At 39.7% G+C, this 21,495-nt stretch overlaps 2 protein-coding genes across 2 annotated transcripts in view; one reads left to right on the top strand and one right to left on the bottom strand.

Annotated features, from left to right (window-relative positions):
- PPARA (peroxisome proliferator activated receptor alpha) overlaps window positions 1-6,341 on the bottom strand; it is a 46,331-nt gene extending 39,990 nt beyond the window's left edge. Inside the window, exons 1-2 of the mRNA XM_069864439.1 lie at window positions 6,228-6,341; window positions 2,981-3,107 (exon numbers count right to left, since the gene is read on the bottom strand). The gene's annotated coding sequence lies outside the window, so the exon portion shown is untranslated. The remainder of the gene's footprint in view (window positions 1-2,980; window positions 3,108-6,227) is intronic.
- Window positions 1-21,495, top strand: part of LRP6 (LDL receptor related protein 6) — a 704,489-nt gene that overhangs the window by 523,140 nt on the left and 159,854 nt on the right. The window lies entirely within an intron of this gene.

The raw sequence follows: 21,495 nt of genomic DNA on the forward strand, positions 1-21,495 counted from the left end.
TAGTACTTATAAACTTGAGAAGTTTCAGCTCCTTGTATATTTGGTTAGAACAGGAGCAGCTCAGTATGCTGAAAATCAGGTGCCCAAAACATACATTTAAGTCGAACATTTAATACCTGTCTGAAAATATTAGCCTATTTATGTACAGTTCCATCTCTGCGGAAGCATGGTACACAAAATGTACAGCTGCTGGTTTTTTTCCACAGACAGCATCCTGGGCATGCTGTGCAGCTTGTCTCCTAGTTACATATATTCTAAAGCTGCTACTTGATTTGCTTCTAATCAGACTGGCTTGCTTAACTGCACACAGTGGTCTTTTGTCCTCAGGTGGATAAGAATAACTAGAAAAATAAAATAATTCATTTCAGAGATAAAAACCAGTTCATATTTCTTATGTGCTCTTCTCTGTGGTTACCTATGTGAAATATGAATATGCACATTACACCATTTTTAATTTCACATATATATACACCACCTAACAACACAAGTCTACCTTATGCTCACAGAGTGAAATTTCCAACAACCGAATGGTTGGAAACAACCGCACACAGAACATTCTCCTGTTGACATAGCTCTCTTATAGTGAAACCGCATCCATACAGCACCTTAACTGACAATAAACCAACCCAAAACCTCCTCACAATGCAGCACACTTACTCCAAATAGAATGCTTACCTACAGGCTAAGAAAAAAGATGTGAAAAGCCACTCAGCATTGCTGAGTAAACTTCAATATCCACTATTCTGTGTACAGCCACATTGTGTAGTTTTTCAAATAATTCTTAGGACTCCTAATCTTCATCTTCTAACCTCATTATAAATACAATTTTTATGCTAGTAATGCATACTTCTTGTAAGCTTCTCCTGAGCATTGCCAACAATACAACAATATTCACAATGACCTGCAGGTTGCCATGAATTTTATTTTAACATCAAAGTAGGTGAATTCATTGACCGTTGCAATGGAGCACCTATCAGCCCTGTGGTACAGACTGCCATTAGCACTGCCTGATAATAAGCCCAGGATTCTCCAAAGCAGTCTCTTGACAAAACATCCACCTTCTCCCTTTCCTTCCCCATCAAATACAAATGGTTCCATATTGGATTTTTCAGCCTTACTAGTCTACTCTAGAGAACATTTTCCACACACATTGAATAAAGATGCAAGAAGGTTTGGTTTTGTTTAATACACACGTGCACCAAGACTCCGATGCCCCATGTACTTAATAACATTCTTGCTGAAGCAGTAACACTAACAAATAGGGGGCTAAGAAATGTCGACAGTAATTCAGATTTTTGAAAATAGACAAATGTTCTTCTTTCCAGCTGAACACTCGCATTCTGATTTATATTTTGTGTTTTCTTACGTGAATTGTGATATCAATCATTTGCAGTAAATAACTATTTAAAACAAAACAGGCATATAGAACTCTTATTTGTGTAACAAAACAAAATGAATGGCAGATAACAGACAGCATAACTGTGCTGGATGCATGGATACACCAAGAAGAAGACAGTAAGCCCTGCCTCCAAATCTTAATCATAGGTTGTAGAATAGTTTCAAATAATCCTTTTTTTTTGTTAAATCTAAATAGCATTAGGACAGATTGCGGTATCATTTTTCCATGCAAAATACATCCAAGTCTATAGACTATTCACAACAATAACTGGTCTCAGCTCCACTGAGTGTTTTATACACTCAGATGAGTAAGAAGTTACTCCACCAGCAATTAATTTGCACACCAAATAGCAGCTCTGGTTTCCTTTTACATAATTATCAACAAACTGAAAACAGACTAATGAGATACGAAAATATGAAATACAAAAATATTGGACTAACTCACTTTTATTTCAGCCACCTGGAATCAAATGCCAAAGAATCTTACTACTTCAGCAGCTGCTAACTACTCTTGAGTTTCTTGAGGCAGACACTCTTAGGAACAAGTTTCGTTTACTATTCAAAATGATTAAGTGAATAATCTTTCAGTTTGTTTTTTTTAAAAAAAAACCATGATACATATATCAGCATTTCTAGAAAAGGATATTTAATTTGCCAAATGCTTGCCAAATTATCTCATACTGCTTGTGTTTCCACAGGCAGAAGGTAACTTGAACTTAAAACAATTAATATAGATGAACATAGTACCACAGAACAAAATATCCCTGACTGGTAGTTCTTACTTTTCAGTCTGCTACAGCTGATGCTTGCAGCTTTTTGAAATATAGCAAACAAGCACACAAACCAGTCATCTAACAAACTAAGCCTAGAATACCAATGAATTATATTTTATAATTTGTATTAATCTGTGCATGAGAAGCCCTTCACTGGGCACAGAAATTGTACTTTCTAGATACTTAGAAGACACATGCAATGTACTTATAAATAAATATTGTTTCATAAGCAGAAACTATTAGAGCTGGTATGAGGAAGTGGAATGATATTTGGCAACATCTTGATGCCACATGCAATCTGGTCACACAACAATCTGCTCATATCAATTTAATGCTTTTAAAACATGCTGAAAACTACACTCTTTTGAGATTGAGAGATTCTAGTGATGACTTGGAGCCTAACCCTATTGGATAACTACATTTTCATTCAGCAAATATACAGCACTCTACTTCATAAAAAGTCATTCAATATTTAATTTTACAGACCTGGTCCTGTGAAATGCTGAGCAATCAACTTCTAGAATATTAAGAATTCAGAATTCTCCCTTTATACAACTTTTACGTAGAAGTCTAACACAGCAATAGGTATCACAACATAAGGAAATTTTACTTACTTTGTTCTTCTGACTGTGCTACTGCTTTCCACTTATCAATTACTTGCTTGCACTACCTGCTCGGATTTCTTTCCTTGTAATTTGACAATACATTAATCACTCTTCACAGAAATTCTACTTGCAATGTTTTTTTTTCTCTATTTGTTCATAAAAACCGAGATACCAAGATGCCTCCCAGTCCATGTATGTACTCACCACTTCATGCAGCATCTTGCAAGGCTGAAACAGAAGTTGTTTTCCAGAATCTTTTCCCTTTCCATTTCACATGCACATTGGTTATAACAAGTGGCTCTTCATTAATAAAAAGCTGCTGATATCCTTTCTTAAAAGAAATAAAAATAAAGCATCAACACAATTTCCCAGAACTTAATAGTTTAATTTTATATTGATATAATGTAATACAATGCTTTTTATAACAATTCTTTATGATTCTACAGAAAAAAACCCACCCTCACTGTAATTTCACTTGGGCTAAAATTATTTTTTAAATGACTGAGGCTTTTAACACAACACCTAGTTTTACAGCAGATCTACACTGACATCTAGCTAACATATGACTAGTATATCCCAGTATAATTCTGATCTTTTTTCTACATGCTAGAAAAAATCAAAAGCACTCAACCAAGACCACAACAGTGAAACCTTTGTGCTATTTTAATTATCTGTCATAAAGGAAAATACTTTTACTCATAAAAAGCATTTTCACAGGCATCCAAGTCTTTATGTGGACAAACTGTTAGAGTAGTTATGGTTTCCAAGGCGCACACACACAACTGTCCCACCAGATGTCTTTGCAATTGGCCTCTTAATTACCATTTAAACTCCAAAGGTAGAGATTTTACTTTGATATACACCCCCCACACACACATAGCTATAAAAATAAGAAATGGTTCAACTAAATTGACTCCCCTGTCCACTCAACTGAAAAACAAATCAAATATCCAGGAAGATTTTGCAAAAGAAAAAAATCCAAAAGACTGTAAGAAAATATGTTTTTACTTCTAATAAATATGAATTCAACTTCATTTATTTTCCAAGACAAGGATGGTGTTTTCTTTTCCCCCCTGCTTGCAACAAACACATGATTTACAAGAAAACCAGAACTCAGAACTCAAATCTCAACAGGCAAGCTAAACAAAAAGTGCTGTTTTCAATTTTGAAGCAAGAGCTGCATCTAGAAAAAATACTAAGAAAATTTCCATTGCCCTCCCTGGCTAGTTTGGGTCAACAGTGAGCACTATAACCTATTTTGTAGACCAAGATGAATATCCTAGGCCATGTATCCTACTCTCCCATAGGACATTACCTTCGCTAATATTTTTATAACATTCAACAAATAAAATATTAAAAGCATAAAGACACAAAATCACACCTGAAATACAACCATTTTTCCACAGTTGAAAATTCCCAATGCCCTTTAAGAGGACTACTGTACTGAGGGGTATGAAGAGGAAATGAAGACACTAAAGAACTACTGACAAGCAAGTGAGAAAACAGCACAGTTTTCAGGACATACTGGTTTATAATAGGTAGCCAAAACACTCCATGCCACCTGATTGCAGAGGATGAGAGTCAATATAAGGCATCAGAAGATTGATAAGAACTTTTTTTTGGACCATGCCAAGTGTTCCTTCCAAACATGGGAAAAGAAACAGAGCATGCTGGCTACACAGTTCTACAACCCCCTGATAAGGTCTGTGCACACTCTCATCCTTTGAAACATGACATCCTGTTACTTAAAATCCAAAAAGTTACCGCTAAAAGTAACTAAGACCCAATGGCTGCTTGGTAGCTCCTGCCAAATAACAAAGGTTACGATACTGGTTTAGCCTGGAGTTAGACTTGTGACCACATCACATGAACCCCAACTGCCATCAGTTTCAGCATGAGACCAGGTAGTCTCAGCATTAAGTCAGTGATTCAGAATTTATAAAGGAGACACTTTTTATAGCTTATCAGATTTCCTACCTGCAGAGACCATGTGACTTTAAACTCAGTAATCAGTGGTAGATGCCAGTAAGTCTGTATGTTCTACCATACAGGCACAGTTTGATTGAAACATTCTTTCCCAATAAAACTTATGCAATCTCTTTATTCTTGCAGTACTACTAAGGCATCCCATGCCACCAAAATGCCACACGTCATTATTCCAGATAATCCTGTCCGACGAATCCTGTACTCACACTTCTTCAATCGGAGAGCTTAGGAACAGCTACTCCTGTCAGTGAGGCTGCCTTAGTCTTAATATGAATACAAGGCAATGTCTTTCAGCACTCCTTTCCATTACTTTTTGAATGCTTTTTTTCACTTGCTTTTCAGAAAGCACGCTGACAGCACCATAGGGACAATCAAGAACAGGTTTTTCTCACCAAACCACAAGAGCAAGCACCTGGGAAGCTCCCAGTGACCTACTCCTCACTCCAAGGACAGAGGACTCTACTCGAGCCAGCTGACCAGTGAAAGCACAACCTTCCTGAACAAGCCAAGCCAAACCAAGCCAATCAAGGTAACTTCCAAGCACGTATTTTCTGCCTAGCATCTGAGTTTATTTCTTAAACCAGATTAAAGATAATTAATTAACTGAATATTGTCAGGCACCAAGCATTTGGACAATGCCTGCTGACACATGGTGTGAATGTTGGGGTTGTCCCACACAGGGACAGGAGTTGGACTTGATCCTTGCGATACCCCAAATGCTGGCAAATAACCTCTCTAAGATTCATTCTGGAGTTTTAGAAAGCAAGCATCCTTTATCAGGCCTGGGCAACATGAGGGAGTGATCTCCATCAATTACGTGCAGTGAGACAAGAGCTGGGACAGAATGTATTCCCACTTACATTTTTCCAGAAATCTTATGCATATTCTATCACTTTCCAAGGTCTAAATTTAATGTTATTATGAACTCCACAACAGTCAAAACTCTTGCTAATTTGGAGCTTTGGAGCCAGCTCTCCGCTTGACCTTGCATTTGAGAGAGGGAAAGGCTGCAAACAGAGGGGATTGCAGAAGACACGTCTGTTCAGCACAGGCCATACTAGAACACAAGGCATTATCATCTCCAAAGAATGAACCGTGTCTGGAAAAACACTGCTTGAAAGAAACCAGCCACTAGAGAAAGAAAACATGCTACCCGAGGAAGAAACCACGCAGTCAGAGGGACATTCTGCCTAACCTTCAAAAACTACAATTGCTTAAGATGAAACTTAACTCTACTTTAGCTTAAATTAAAAATATTCCACTTTTTGTAATAGCAAACACTTCTTGTACTACTCATGGGTCCCTTCCAACTCGGGACAACTTTCTACGGCAACTCAAACGCGCTGCATTTGAGACAGAAGACAGAACAGCACTTTATATATGACAGGACATCGTCTTCCCTCTTCCACAGCCCCCAGCGCCCCGAAGCCTCCCCACAAAACCTCCACGACCGCTCTTCACCTACCAGCACCAGCTTCCCAGGCTCGTCCTTTCGCCCCTCGGGGCCGCCGCCTCCCCAGCAGAGGAGCGGGATGGGCTACAGCATCTCCCTGGCTGCCTAACGCCTCCTTCGCCGACGCCGGATACGAAATAGATAGAGAAAAAAATCAAAAAAAAAAATATAAAAAATAGGGGGGTGGGGGAAGGAGGAGCAAAAGGTCATTCGCGAAAGGGCCACGGCGTTAGCGAGGCGGGGGCATCACCCGGCCGCGCTCCCGGGTACCAGGGGGAGGGAGGGATGCAGGCGCAGGGAGGGATGCGGGAGGGGATGCCGGTGTCGCTCCCGGCCCGCATGGGAGCAGCGGGACGGGGCCGGGCAGGCAGCCAAGGCTCCCGGGAGTGGCGGGCGGTGAAGGATGGGACGGAGGGTTCGGGGGGGGAGAAGGAGGAGGAGGAGAAGGAGGAGGGCGGCAGTACCCGGTGCGTGAGCCCGTGGAGCGGCGGGGTGACAGGTACCGGATGTGAGGTGGTGACACACACACCTCCCGCGGGGGCAGCGCCATTGGCTGCCGGGGGAGGCGCCCCGGCCACCCATCCCACCCCCGGCCCCGCCGCAGCTCCCCCTGCGCCGCCCATTCATTCATCCCGCCCCGGAGCCGCCGGGGGGAGGGAGGGAAGGGTTGAAGGGAGATTGGAAGCTTGAACCGCCCAGGCTTTCCTTCCGTCAGGGGCGAAATAAAGGGATGCCCGGCGCTGGGGGGTCACCTCTGCCAAGCGAAGCCTGAAATCCAGGTTGACATCCAGCAAAACGGCCGAATGGACAAGGCTGCGTCTTCCCGAGCCTCTGGAGTCTTGGAAGAGGGGGCAGGAGCATCGATAAACTGGTTATAAAATGAGGTCCCGCCGCTCCACCAACCTCACACCCCGATTTCTGCTCTTTGGCTGCTCCGTGTTTTATGATCCTCACGGCTGCGCAAAAAGTACCACTTTTTCTTTTAATCAAATAGTTGCATTTTCATTTTCATGTTCCTACTCCATTTGGGGGAGAGAGATTAAAAAAAATAAACAACAACAACAAAAAAGACACTTTATTACTGACCCGAGCAGTCCATAACATTTGTGCCAGGAAAAGCAACCACTACGACCTATTTCAGATGTTATTTCACGTGTACCGAGCGCAAAGACACGTGCGGCTTCTGCTTATTTTTACTCAATGGAAACATCGTTTGTGGCAGTTCAGAAAATAGAAGTGCGGGGCCAGGAGGGAAGGAAGGAAGGGAGAGTGCGGATCGGGAGGCTCAGCTGCTGCTGCAGCGAGCACCGTAGCTAACACCGCAAGTTTCTCAACCTTTGAGTTGAGCACGTGGGCCTGGAGTCCAGAGCTCTCCATACAGAGACAACAGTAACAGCAGAGGCTGAAAATCCACCAGAAAGCATGCATCACTGTGAACCAATAAATGCAGCAATAACAGCAGTAAACAGAAGCTAGCAAAGGCCCCCACTTTTACAGTAATTTAAGGGGTTTTCAGACTATTTCAAGCTGGTTCCAGTCACAGCCTGACTTCCCAAGCCCTAGTGCTGATCTGAGGGCTGTCCCAGGCCAGGCCAACACCAGGTGCTGCAAGAATCAGCTATTTAGAAAGTTAATTCCCAATTTTAACACCTACATATTTCCCCACAGCCTCTGTGTAACACAGCCCAAGGATCGGGGACTCTTTCTATAAAAGATGTTAACTAAGCAGATGAGCTTTTAATTCAGTTTGGGTTTTTTTCTTCCCTCCCCTTCCCCGCCCCCCCCTCCCCCTCCTCCCGAAAAAAAGATCCAAACTGAATAACCTTCTGTGCAGCTGCAAATATATATCAGTTTTCTTCAGGTGTGTGATCAGCTTTTTAAACTCTCTTGCTTGACAAGGAAGTTGGAGAGGGAAGACGCTCGTGTTTGAGTTTCCATGTTGAACTTTCAGACAGGATTTAGAACAGCTGTTTACATGCGTACTTGTATTGCAGGTCCCTGAGGTGACATTGTAAAAGCACTGCAGTACAGTTCTCAAAAGATCTTGCTGTGGTTGCTGGATTTTGCCTTGGTACAGTTACTGGAATTCACACATTTGGAGGGGTTCACCACATCAGGGCTTTGCTGTTGCCAGTGAGAGGCATGCCAGGCTGTCTAGGCTTTGTCCTAGCTATCGAGTTTGACCAGCTTTCCTGAGGGGCAAATACATGTTCCATACATTTTTTTCCTGGCTCACGCACTAATGCTGTCCCAAAGGCAGTAAAGCCACGAAATATTTATTGGACTTTAAAAGGAATTGTGGGCGGTTTCCTGTTTATGAGCTGTGGGTTCCCATCCCACGCTCGTTGATAACCAGACTCCTAGAAGCCTCGATCTACAGCGTGCTCAGCAAAAAGGACTATCCTATCCCACAGATGGAGAAGAATTCTCTTAATCCTCACTTTGGAAGTATTTTCTTCTAAAGAAGTTGCATGCATTTTGTCCATAAAAGTGCCTAGTGCTGCAGAGACATCTGTAGTGAAAGAGGAGAATGTAGCCTGTGTTTCAGATATTTACCCTAGAGACCATAGTGACTCCTTTTGTACCAAACGCACTTTTAAAGTGTAGATTACTGATTGGATTGCATAAATTTGTATCACAGTTCAAATCTTAATAACATACTAAATATTAGAAGCATCTATTAGCTGTTTAAATATGCAAGCTTTTAGAAATCAGAAATTAGATTATTTGCTAGCTTTTAGCTGGAATAAGCTTTAAATAGTCTTATATTAATTTGTAATAACCATGTTACTATTGCCTAACTGCTCAACATTTGTGAAACAAGCAGCCAGACTTATGCAGTCATTGATTTTCCATCTTTCCAGTAGCCAGCTGGCTTTGTCAGAGTTTTCCGTGGTCATGCGCAGCCTTTCTGTCACAAAATGCTTTCATTTGCAGAACAAAAAAGACCTTCCCGTTTATTTAAAGGCCAGATACAGAGTCTCTAACAATTCTGTGGAAGCAGATCCAAGCCAGCACAGACTCATTCAGAAGTTTGGGAAACAGACCATAACAGCAAAAATTGGCAGCGCCTTTGCCACCTCCTCCAACTACGGGTAAAATGCAGGAAGTGGGCTAACCCCATGCTCAAATATTTGCTGTGGTTTCTCTTGCTGATCTGATGACAGAGGTTTTAACAGACAATGTGCCTCGGTTTTGCTGGGTCATCATGAAAGACTTTCCTGACAAAGTCTATTTAATGAGTAAAATAGAGCCTCCTATTTGGGTATTTATTTGAACTGGAATTGCAGAGACCAAGAATCATAGATAGCATTTTATAAGCTTAAACTTTGTACTTACAGTTCTGTTTCTCTTTGTATAATTGTTGAAGTTTTACTGAACTAACATGTACTAGATGAAAACCATTTCAATATTATTGAATTACTCTTCCTAAAGGAAAAGAAATGGTGGACCATCACAAGACAACAAGTTTTTATGAACAGAGGTGACTAACGGAAGTATAGAAAACTATTTGAGTGTAATTTAAGGCTTTTTGAGTATAATTTTGTGCATGCTGAATCCTGCCCATTTGTGCCTGGTCAAAATAAGATGAAGCCAGAAGTCTCATGTGATAATGAACAGGAAAGGATTACATCTGATTTATTTCAGGTAATACGTGGATTACGTGTGTACCCAGTATGCAAACTATTCTTAAGAGAGCAGTTCTCTCCTACCAAACCAACACCATTAAAAAAACAAAACAGCAACCAACAAGCAGACTGGTGAAACAGAAGAGACCTGTGGGATTTATCCATCCTGACCTCTCATTATGAAGCTCTGTGCCAGCACAGCAGTCTTCTTACGGAAATGCCTGTGCTACTTTGCTTTGTGGTTGGTTTTAGGGCAGATTGGTTTTGAGTGTTGGTTGGTTTTAGATGCGTGTCTCTCTGCTGGATTAGAACAAAGCTCTAAGACTAAGGGTGATAAATGAAAATGTTTTAAGATAAATCCATTGAGGCTCATCTGCCTTATTTTAATATGGTGGTGTTTGGATGGAACCAGAATGCAGGTTACAGGTTTACACAAGTCTAATGATCTATAACACTATTCAGACATTGGATTATTTATAAAAAAATTTTTTTAATAAAAACTGAGATTTTATTTCCAACACAGTAAGTGATTAAAGTTGTTATTTATATTTAATTTTTGTTAGGGAGGTTTACCATGCCATCCCATCAATGTAAGCTATGTACTCAGTCATTCAGATAATTTCTATTTATATTTGAATGTGACTTTGCTTATTACTCCTTACTTACAAGTGAAATAATTCCTTATTTGTCCGAGTGTCAAGATCAAACATTCCAGATATCCGTACATCTCTTCCCCTGTCAAAAAGGCTATGAACAGTTGCATAAAATAATGATAATGCTTTAAACTTATCAATTAATCCTTCTGAACCTCAAAATGTTTAGATTTCTCTAATAACCGATATTCTTTTTATGCTGGTGCTGTTATCATTGGTACGGATAGCTATAGTATTCACAGCAATGTTGAGAAGTGTCAAATTAACTTTTTTTTTTAATTTAAAAGTTCTCCCTCCCCTCATTATTAATGTCAGTCTGTTTCATTTCTCCGTTGTAATAAAAACGTTCTTCTTTAAAGAAAAAGCTGTTAGCAGTGAGCAAGCACATTTCTTACAGTAATGCAGGATGCACACATTAAGGGTGAACTGAAAGACAGGGGAAAAACAGCCTCAGAGGACAGTCTCTTTAGAACTGCTAAAAAATCAGATTTACTACAATATAATTACACAGTTTTAGAAAAAAAATCACTGCTCAGTTATCTTGAGCTAGGGAGAAGTTTTGTTATTCTGTTGCTGGGTTGTTTTTTTTTTTCCTCCTTGCTTTGATGCACATGGCACTTGCCATGATGTGTTGCTAAGAGGATAACAGTTTCCTGCCATTTGTAAGTTTTTTCCTGTTATCCTTGGAAACAGATGTATTCTTAATTTAATTAATTTGTTTCATGCATTTTAATTTATTGATACCTATATTTCTGTTGAAATACAATTTCTACTGAGATACTATTTCCAATGAATACTCTTTGAATGTTTCTGATTTCAAAGAAAGGGGTTTTTTTCTTATCCAGGCTTCTCACTTCTTCCTACTTTTTCTGTGTTGCCTCGATGAAGTCTTTGTTGCCCTCATGTCCCCAATCTCAGTTTCACATTTGGTGTTTTTTCCGTCTCACTGAGATTCTCTTCTTGGGCGACATCTTTAAATCAGTCTCTCCTTGTCATCACCATCATACTGTGATTCATATCTTAATCATTTGTTGATTATTGCAACATCTTTTCTGGCCTACATGCTTCCCCCTCTCTAGCTAAAGTTATCTTTTACCGTCCCTCTCAAGTCTTATTACGTCAGCCCCATACCCCACTCTGACATCTTCTTCCAGTTTCCAACTCTTCTTTCCTGTAATACTCTGTGCTCTCCCACTGTCCTTTAATAATCATGCAAAAAATCTGCCCTTTTCCTGAAGAGCTTGTGTGTTACCAAGACATACTAGAACAAAAAAGCAAGAAAGAATGTATGGTGGAACGCGTTTCTCAATGCAATTATTAGCAACTTCTGCTTGGTTTTCTTTAAAATGCGTCCTCCTATATACTTCTGCAACATCTATGTATTCCCTTGCATGCCTAGATTAGTTTACGCTGTAACTTGTAAATTCTCCCACCACATTTCAATCAATACTTATTTATTGTTATCTGGCTTTAGTTGTAGCCTTAATCTAAGCTTCAGTAGCCTCTGTGTCTTTGTTCATGTTTTATGCAGCTTTCAAGAAGGAATTACCATGTAAATGTCAGCTTGCTGTGATCTCATTCTTTGTAAAGAATTCAGTCTAAGTGCAGAAATTAAAACTGAAGCTGGAACTTCTGTTTGCCTGCCTGCTAGATATGTCCAGTTCAGGCCAAGTTCTTCATGCACCAAAGGCGTAAGCAAAGGTTTCTTTAGCGAGACAATGCAGTAATTTAAAAAGTTGTATTATTCCCAGAGCATCCAAGTAGAGTCAGTGTGAATCATGTGCGTGTGCATTTGTTTTGGTGCAAAGTCCAGTGGCTTTTGCAGGTGAGTTTAAAGCTAGGCTGTTTTGTTGTGTTTTAGTGAGGCAATTAAGGGGAAAGTACAGGTTGCATGCTGCATTCAGAGTGGTAGCACGTGGTGAGCAGGTAGGATACACACTGGGCAGCACTGCTGCTTTGTGTCCACTCCGGAGCATTTTCTAGAGCACAATTTTCCAAATTACAATTTTGCAGCCCTCCAGGATCCTTAATGCAAGCATTTTCTTTCCCTGTTCTGTTGTCCGACTGCAAAGGCAGTTTTAGAAAGCCCCTAGTATTTCCACCCCACTCCTACCCCCCTACCCCTCACCCCCACCTCTGGAGAAAGGGCAAGTATTTGACTCATGCTATCAGGTAAAAATTTTGAGTTTGGGTTCTAGAGTGTGTGAGTCTGACACTTACTCGAAGCAACCAGCTGAGTATCTATTCAGCTCAAACTGTTTTCCTACTCTGTTTCCCGGCCATGACTAACACTCTCTGTGCTACACCCAATCTTTTCCAGCATTCACAACTGATACACTGAGCGTACGTGTGAACTGCCTTTTATTAAGAACAATCATATATTTCATTTCTGGGCTCTTTGCTCAATCACTGCCTTTCTAAAAGTCATATTTACAAAAGAAGCAGCACACAGACAGTTGGGCTGGTGCTTTTCAGGTACCAGTTTTTCCTTCACACTTTGCCCCTTTATGTTCACATTCAAATATTTCTCCCCAGTCTTCACGCTGCTCAGCTTTGTTATGTGAATATGAACTGCTCATGACCAAGTCCTAGCTAGATTTTTTTAAAGCAAACTCTTCTAGAATTATTTAACAAAATAATTTGCAAACAGGACATTATATAACACAGAAAGTAAGCAGGAGAGGGTGGCATATGAGATTTGAAAACACATACAGATTTACTGGGCTATAAGACATATTAACAAGTTTGCTAGAAATTGAGGAAAGGCTCAGCTCAGGCTGGTAGCACAAAAGCCACAGTTTTCTGATCCCTTGGCCTCAGAAACTCCCCAACATTCAGTTCCACCTTTTATGTCCTGGTGCTATACTGCACCACCCCTCAGTTTTCCCACCTCCAGCTCTTTGCAAGGCCGTACTGTGAACCATATCTGGGGACCTGTTCTGCTGAAACATAATGAAAAAGAGCAACAGGAAATAAAAATGTTTTCCTGATCTAATTCCCAGCACACCTCTTGTGTCCTAGAGAGGTGGTGTGTCGCCATGGAGGAGTGCTGGCTGAATTCCTTCTATCTGCATTGCCTCTGAAATCAGGCTGGCATCAAACCACAGTCGAGCCTGGCCGAAGAAACAGAGAAGATGACTGTAGCGAGTGATCTGAGGTATAAGGAAAGAGAGGAAAGGGCTTGCCTTAGTTAGAAGGAGGCTATGAGGAATCCTGGAGAAGGTGATTTTCAGTTGGATCGTGTGGACCCAAGCCTGCATATGTCTGTAGGACCAGAGCGCAGGCAAGTCCTGGTTGTTTGGACAGAAGGAATGTAAGCAGTGGCAGGAGCCTTAACATTGAAAGCCTTCTGAGCTTGGAGAACTGGGGAAGCACGTCATTTCAGCGATACAAAAGCATCAGCTACTAACACTGTATTTATTCTAACCATAAAGAACAATTTCAAATAAGAAGAGTTTTCAGAGCTGTGTTTAGCTGGAAGATCTGTGTGGGAGAGGTGCATATACCTTTGGACTTTGTTAATAATTAAGTGGAGGAGTGTGTTAAAGCCTATGGAATGGATAGCACAATAGTAAAAATAGCATGACTCACTGAAGTTGGAGGTTAGCAAACAGGCAGAAGTAAACAAAAGTCACACATGACAGATCCTTGTGCGCTGGACCTAGCTCTCTCTAGTGAAACTGTGCCTCAAATGTTCCATTCACTTCTGGAAGCCTCATGGAAATAATTTGATACTGAACCTGCATGAAATAAATATTGTTGCATTCAGAGCTAGGTGTAAACCCAGCATGCTTTCCAAAGCTTTCCTATAACATTTGCAGTATTCAGTGTATTTTTCAAACAGGGTTTGGGGTTTTTTTCATAGTAATCTCTGTGCTAATGCCTTGCCAGTTAAAAAAAGTTCACACACAAAGAAACCTTTTCTCAGACGATTTCATTCACTCCAAATGCAGCGAAAGCCAGAATAAAATTCTGGATATGCGGTTCAAAAAAGGCAACAAGGACTTCTATAAGCAGCAGGCCTTTGAGGTCTGCTTTTCTGCATTCTAGTGTCAGCAGATGTTTAGTTTTTAACTGAGTTATTTAAAGGGCTTCCCTCATTTTTTAACTGTTATTAACTTTTGCATATATTAATATAATTCTCTTCCATTCTCCCTTTTTACCTCCTGTTTATGGTTTGAGGTGCATTTGGCTCTAGAAACTGGCAGATAAAATTCATTATGTTGGAAAAATAAAGCAGCAAATACTCAAAAGCTGGTCTCCTGCCAGCTGCCTACCTCTCAGGGTTCGCATACACTTGTTGTCTGGGCTGTCTTTTTCAATAGCCGTAGCTGGAGACCCCAAAGGTTTCCAAGCCACTAGATAATGCTATTGATAGGACAGGAGACTGCAGCAAGGGGATCACCAATGCTGTTCCAGAAGAAGCTAAGTGCAAGAGGCATCATACAAAAGTGTTTAATTGGAGCTATGTCTTAAAGTTTTGTATCCATTTTGAGTCACACTGCCTGATTCCAGTTTCTTTGATTACCTAATTCATCTGTGTGTAACTGCAAATATTTGTTAAAGAACACAAAATATTTGCTGTTTATCATGGGGTTCAGCATTACAAATGTTTGTTTGATGTCCAGACTGCAATTTTCAAATGTATCTGATAGCTTAGTGCACCTCCACTTTATTTCTAGTTAACCTGGAGAGAAAAAAAAATCTATCTGTATACCTGTCAAATATGTTGCATTTTGAAATGTTTACATTCTGGGAGTTTACCTGTTGAAGTTCTGTAAAAGATTAAGTGCTCTGTCACTCTCCAGCATGTCAGCAGGTTTGTCATCATGCACACAGAGGCACACACACTTAATGCCTTTAACGCAATATACATAAAGCAAGCTACCTGTTCCACTGAAAAAATGGGGTGAAGGCAAGGCACTGTTATGTCATTATAGGGTAAATGAGGCTGGATCAACCAAGGGTGTGAGTGTGCTGACATCACCTAATTACTTGGTGGTAGAATTACAAGTGCTGTCTCTCCACTTCAGATTTTACAGTTAGATTAACTATTACATATTACTGTGCCATAAGATGAGTGCTTCAGTCTAAGTAAAAACAAACCCAAGCCTTTTTTTCCGACCTATTAAAGCTCTAACTACAACACAAAGTCAAAATGTGTCTTTTTTCTTACTAAGGGTAGTGCCAGTGGCTAATTTTTAGGACTGGAAATTGAATCAGGAAGTAATCCTCAAATCGAAGTGTCTCAGGCTACAGAATGGCATTTTATAGTGTTCTGGCAGGACAGTAATCTTTTGAGATAATATCAATGTAGCTGTTTGGCATTCCTGAAAATGGAAGATTCCACTCCCTCTTCCTACCCCTTCCTGTAGGCATGGGCTCCATTACTTACCAGCTCTGGGCTTTGGTATTTTTCAAACCCCTTAGTGAGTCAAAATTTGACTCAATAACCTGCCCAAAAGACTGGATAGTGTTCGATAGGTTAATGAGGTGAGCCAAGTTGACTCAGCCAGGAGCCACTGAACACCAGAGCAGGCACAAGGGCAAGGAGAGGACCTCGGAAGAGGGCTGGAGGAAGTAAGGTATTACATCAATTTAGTTTTTTGTTAAACCACACCTTGGAAGAAGGTGGTAAAGGCCACATGCTGTGGCTGTTTGGAAGTAGATCAAGGAGTGGTTGAAATCACTATTGGGTCATTTGGTTTCCCATAGCGCCACTATTAATATTATTCCTCTTTTTTCCCCCACCTTCAAACACCCTGTCTGGGGCAATCTCCCCCTTAACAAGCACCCACTGTCCTTCCCTGTCATCTTTATGCCAGTCCTTAAAGTCCTATTTATTTTTCAAAAAATTTTTTTTAATTAATTGACTCTTTCACTGACTGCAACAAAGATAATTATACTAGAATTCTTGCTCCTGCTGCCTGAGTATTCTGCTCTTTGGGTCAAAATCTTTCCTATTCATACCTAAAGAGCCTAAGACAGTTTAACAACTTTCATTTGCTCATAAAAGCAAAGACTCAAATCAGTCATTATCCTACAATCAATACCATGTACTAAATATAGGAAAATATGTATTAGTAAGTAAATAAGGGTGAGCTATACATTCAAGGAAATGAGAGTATAATATTGGAATCAAAATGTATTTAACCCAAACCCAATTAATCTCTGATTAAAAATAAATTATAAATTATTAATATGATGATGATTTTTTTTTAAAAAACTCTGTAATTCCTGGAAAGGCTCAACAACTAATAATTAATGCTTTTTCATTGTTTTTTGATTTTCTGTTTCCAGGTCTTACATTGGTTTTTTTTTTTCCACTCCAGGTACAGAAACTTTACAGCTGGTATATGTATTACAGTAATGATGCTCTGATTTAGAAATACACCTACAGATGTTAAATTAATCTAGTTAGATTTTAGTTACGTTTGGGACCTAGGTACAGAGTTTCCTTCAGGAACATATTCACATTTTATTTGTCCCTGTGGTTCATGAATGTCCAGCTGTCTTTGGAAATATTATGGCTGATCTCATGTTTTTCTCTAATATCCACTCATGTCCATAAACTTAAAAGTTATGTATTGCACTACTGGAGAAAGTACTTTGAAATCAGTTTCAGATTTGCTTGCTAATCTGACACCCTGCTTTTCTCTTCTGTAAACAACGTTAAATAGTGTCCAGTGGGCCTGAACCCAGTGAAGTTGTTCAGTAGGTAGCCTCCTCCTCTATGGAGAACAGACAAATCCTACATTAAAAGAGGAGTTTGAGAATATAGATATATGAAAATCAATATTGAATGGTTCTTGCAATAGACACCTGTCTGCAGCTTTCTGAACTTGGAGAGCTGAACTGGATACTGCTCCAGCGAAAAAACAACAGGCTGTACCCAGAGCAGCCCGTACCTGACACGAGGGTTCTGATAAGCTCCTGGATACCAAAAAAGATTATTGAGTAAATATATTTGCTACAGTAGTCCACTATTTTATATTAATTTTTCCATTTATGATCACAAATCATCATAGTTAGGGCTAGTAATTAAACTCAAAGGTAATTAAATCCTAAGGCTTTGTTGCTCCAGCAGAATTAAAACTTACTTTTAAAAATTATTCATGTGCCTTAGGAAAAAAACACCATCTTTATTTGCTGGGTTAATCACTTAGAGCAATGTGCTAAATACACTGAGCTGTTCTTTTTGTGGAACACAAGGATCAAGCCTTCATTCTTGGCAGCCACAACCTTCATGCCGTGCATACTGTAACCCACTGTTGTTATTTTTTATTCATCACGGGAGAGCAGAGTGCCTTACAGCAAATAAAGGGATAGCTCCTTTCCGGAGGAGCTTATGCTACAGCAGGAGATAGCACCCAGGAAGAGGTGGGGGATCACAGGGGTCACAATAAAGCCCTAATGAAAGCTTGATGTGGGGAGACCTCATTGCTCTCTACAACTACCTAAAAGGAAGTTGTGGAGAGGAGGGTGCTGGCCTCTTCTCCCAAGTGACAGGGGACAGGACAAGAGGGAATGGCTTCAAGCTCCGCTAGGGGAGATTTAGGCTGAACATTAGGAAAAAATTTTTCACAGAAAGGGTCATTGGGCACTGGAACAGGCTGTGCAAGAAGGTGGTTGATTCACCTTCCTGGAGGTGTTTAAGGCATGGGTGGACGAGGCACTGAGGGGCATGGTTTAGTGTTTGATAGGAATGGTTGGACTCGATGATCTGGTGGGTCTCTTCCAACCTGGTGATTCTATGATTCTATGATTTATATTTTGTTAATGCCACTGTTGAGATGTACCAAATGCAGAGATATCATGGAGGAAAGAAATGAAGATGTTCAAATTGTACTTTGTTAGCAGTGAAGAACTTTCAGTGGAGCCTATGGGCAGGACAGCTATCAACCTATCTGCCCTTTAGTCTCTGTTAGCACCACGCAACCCGTCCATCCTATATCCTGTGAGCACTTGAACAAAAGGACTAAGTTTTATCTCTTTCTTCAGGGGTTCTGTGAGAGCAAAGTGTGGTGATTATTTTTGCCCTGCCAGATTCACCAGTGCGGAAAAGAGACAAAACCAGAAAGCTATTTAGAAATACCCAGCAAATGGCAAAATTACATTCTTGTCTTCTTATCATATCATTACCAAAAAAAGTATCAGTGGCCAACACAGCAAAATTACAGCCTGTAAGATAGCTGATGGGAGGTCATTGTCATGCAGAGTGCATAACAAAGACAAAATCATAATTCCTCTCTCGGGGTAGTGTGTATGGATGCATATATCTCTTGTATATATTCACCTCCAGAAAACTGTGCCAGAACTCATAGGGAGATAGAGGCAGAAGCAGAGAACATGTTGCTTTATACTAACCTTGCTAGCATTAAATAGATTTAAAAAGCATTGTTTTCAGACACACAAAAGAGTAATAACTACTGGCCGTGGCTCACCGATACAAAGTGCAATCATCCGGTGTTAACAAAGTCATTCTTCCTGTTTGCTAGTACATACAGAAACGTTGCACTGCTTACACTCGGAAGTGTATCGTCTGTGTAGTCATCATCATAAAATCACTTTTAAGAACTCGGTGCTGCAGGAAACAGCAGAGCTCATTGAGAAGGCCGACGGGTCATGCTTACGAGTTCTTTAAGCCATCCCTCTAGATACTAGTCAAAATGAATTTACCTACTGCATGTTTTACAAGGACTGCATGTAGTTAAAAAGCCTAAAAAAAATTGTGTTTACCTCAAGCAAAACACATTTTTAGACCCCATATGAGATGGCACACACTGAAGCACAAATGGCTCTGTAGGAACTTTTTTGGCTGTACAGCGTGGATGGAAATAACACCTCTACCGCACCAAAAGAAACGGTATCATAACTTACTGCTGTAAGCACATCACTGTACTCTCCACCGCATCTAGCAGCTGCGCAAAACAGAAGCTACGAATGCTGAATTAATTAGGATATATAACTTCTATTTAACCAATATTCACAAGGATTTATAGTTTCTGTTGTTTTCAGAAACACAGCTTTGCCTCTTGACAGCTGAATTTGTTGTGCTGTCTATCTATCTAGACATCTATAATGATGTTTCATGGGCTGGATTTAACTGCATTGTAACAACAGCAATTCTTTCATATTCATCTCTGTATTGCCACTATTTTCCTTGTCCTGACACCATAAATAAGGCGGCTATTTGTTAAGCTCATAGTACAGAAAGAAAAGTGACATTCTTGTCCTTACTGCCCTTCTGCTTGGATGCAGAGATGATGTTGGTACTATAAAGAAACAAGCGGAAAAATTGTCCATGCAGATAAACATTTCTTAGTATAACAATTCAGGATACACCAAGGTGCTAGGAAAATTTTTTATTTAATGAAATCAGTAAAACCCATGCACAGTATATATTATAGAGATGTCAGGCCTGATGAGAAATTAGTAGGAGCTTGATAGAACAGGTGATATTTTAGGATGACCTTTTAACATTCAACATGTTTACATGGCTTTTCCACAAGCACCACCTGCACAAAATGAAGGTGCGTGACTGTCTACCAAAATTAGATTCAGATTTGCTGGAAAGCACGCCACGATTTTTAGATTTAATAAAACCCATTTTCCCTCTTTTAAAAGTATTTCTCCTTGCATTTGTCTTACAGCACAAACACGTGATTTCCCATAAACTATTTTTTCTTTTTTTTAAATCCCAATAAAACTTTTTCTCTGCAAATAACGAAGAACACCTCCCTGGAAATTATTTAGACCTAAAAATGAAATATTTTCTGTTTAAATTACTCTCTGGTTGGAACAAACTTTGCAGTCTCTCTTCTGAAGGCATTCTCAGAAGCAGATAAAGATTTATAGCACAGACAGCAGAATCTGAGCAACTTAGTCATCAAAACCACTAAAGAAAACCCTAAATCTAGTTTTAGCTAACCATAAAGTAGTATTCTACAGTACACTGTGAATAGTTTTGTATTACCAGCAGCTGGTTTAAAATAGTAACAGGATAATTGTGCCATCTTCTAAAATAATGGTTTTATCATCACAAAAATATTTGCATGAAGTAAATGGACATTGAGTAATATGGACTTTGGTACCAGTGGTTACCTTGCATCAAGTCATGTTAAAAACAAGATGGAGACACTCAGAAAAAAATCGATGTAAAATGACTTGCAACCTTTTTCTGTTCTGCTCCTTATAAGAATATCCATTTGTGCTTTGAATAAAGGCAAAAAGACTTGCTTCTACTACCAACCTCCCCTCCCCACTATCCAACTCCTCAAACCTCCAATAAACACAGTTAGTCTTTATTCCTAATCCATCTGACCGGTCCTCCAAGATTTGCAATTTTTATTCTTTCTTCTGAAATCACCTAAGAGGCTTTCACAGCAGAAAAAAAGCATCAATCCATCTCTGATATTGTTTGCTTTTTTTTGTATAGGGCCAGATTCTGAAAGATATCTGAACCTATGATAAATTTTCCTGAATCATAATTCTTGGAAACAAAATTGAGCATATCTTTTTCTTGAAGACAGAGGAGAATAAAACGCTCCAGCACAAAAACCAGTAGGATACAGTCCTCCCATGTCTAGACCTTGAAGTTGGCGTCATATGAATTCAATGTCTTGTTTCAGTTTCTGCAATTTAAAAATTACTCTTACTGGCATTTCTGGAATTGTAACTCCAGGAAATGACCATCTTCGGAAGTCTTTTCTGTTTTTAATTTATTTTTTAAATGAAAAATTCTTCAACTGTCTAACAAAACTCATGATTCACCTGTGAACATGGTTGATCTTATAGCTGTTTCATTTGGCAAATATAAAGTTTCTCTAAATATTTCCAATGTTCTTTCTTTAAAGAGTGAAGTTTCATATAAAGCTCAAAAAGAAAAGCCATATTTTCTCATTGATGCAGTACTGAATCAAATAATAGCAGAGGACCTTATCTTTTTGCAGAGCCATGTTCTTAGAACACTTTCTTCCTTGCTGTGAAACATTAATG

Source organism: Phaenicophaeus curvirostris, chromosome 1 (assembly GCF_032191515.1).
Source record: "Phaenicophaeus curvirostris isolate KB17595 chromosome 1, BPBGC_Pcur_1.0, whole genome shotgun sequence".
NCBI classification, from domain to species: Eukaryota; Metazoa; Chordata; class Aves; order Cuculiformes; family Cuculidae; genus Phaenicophaeus; species Phaenicophaeus curvirostris.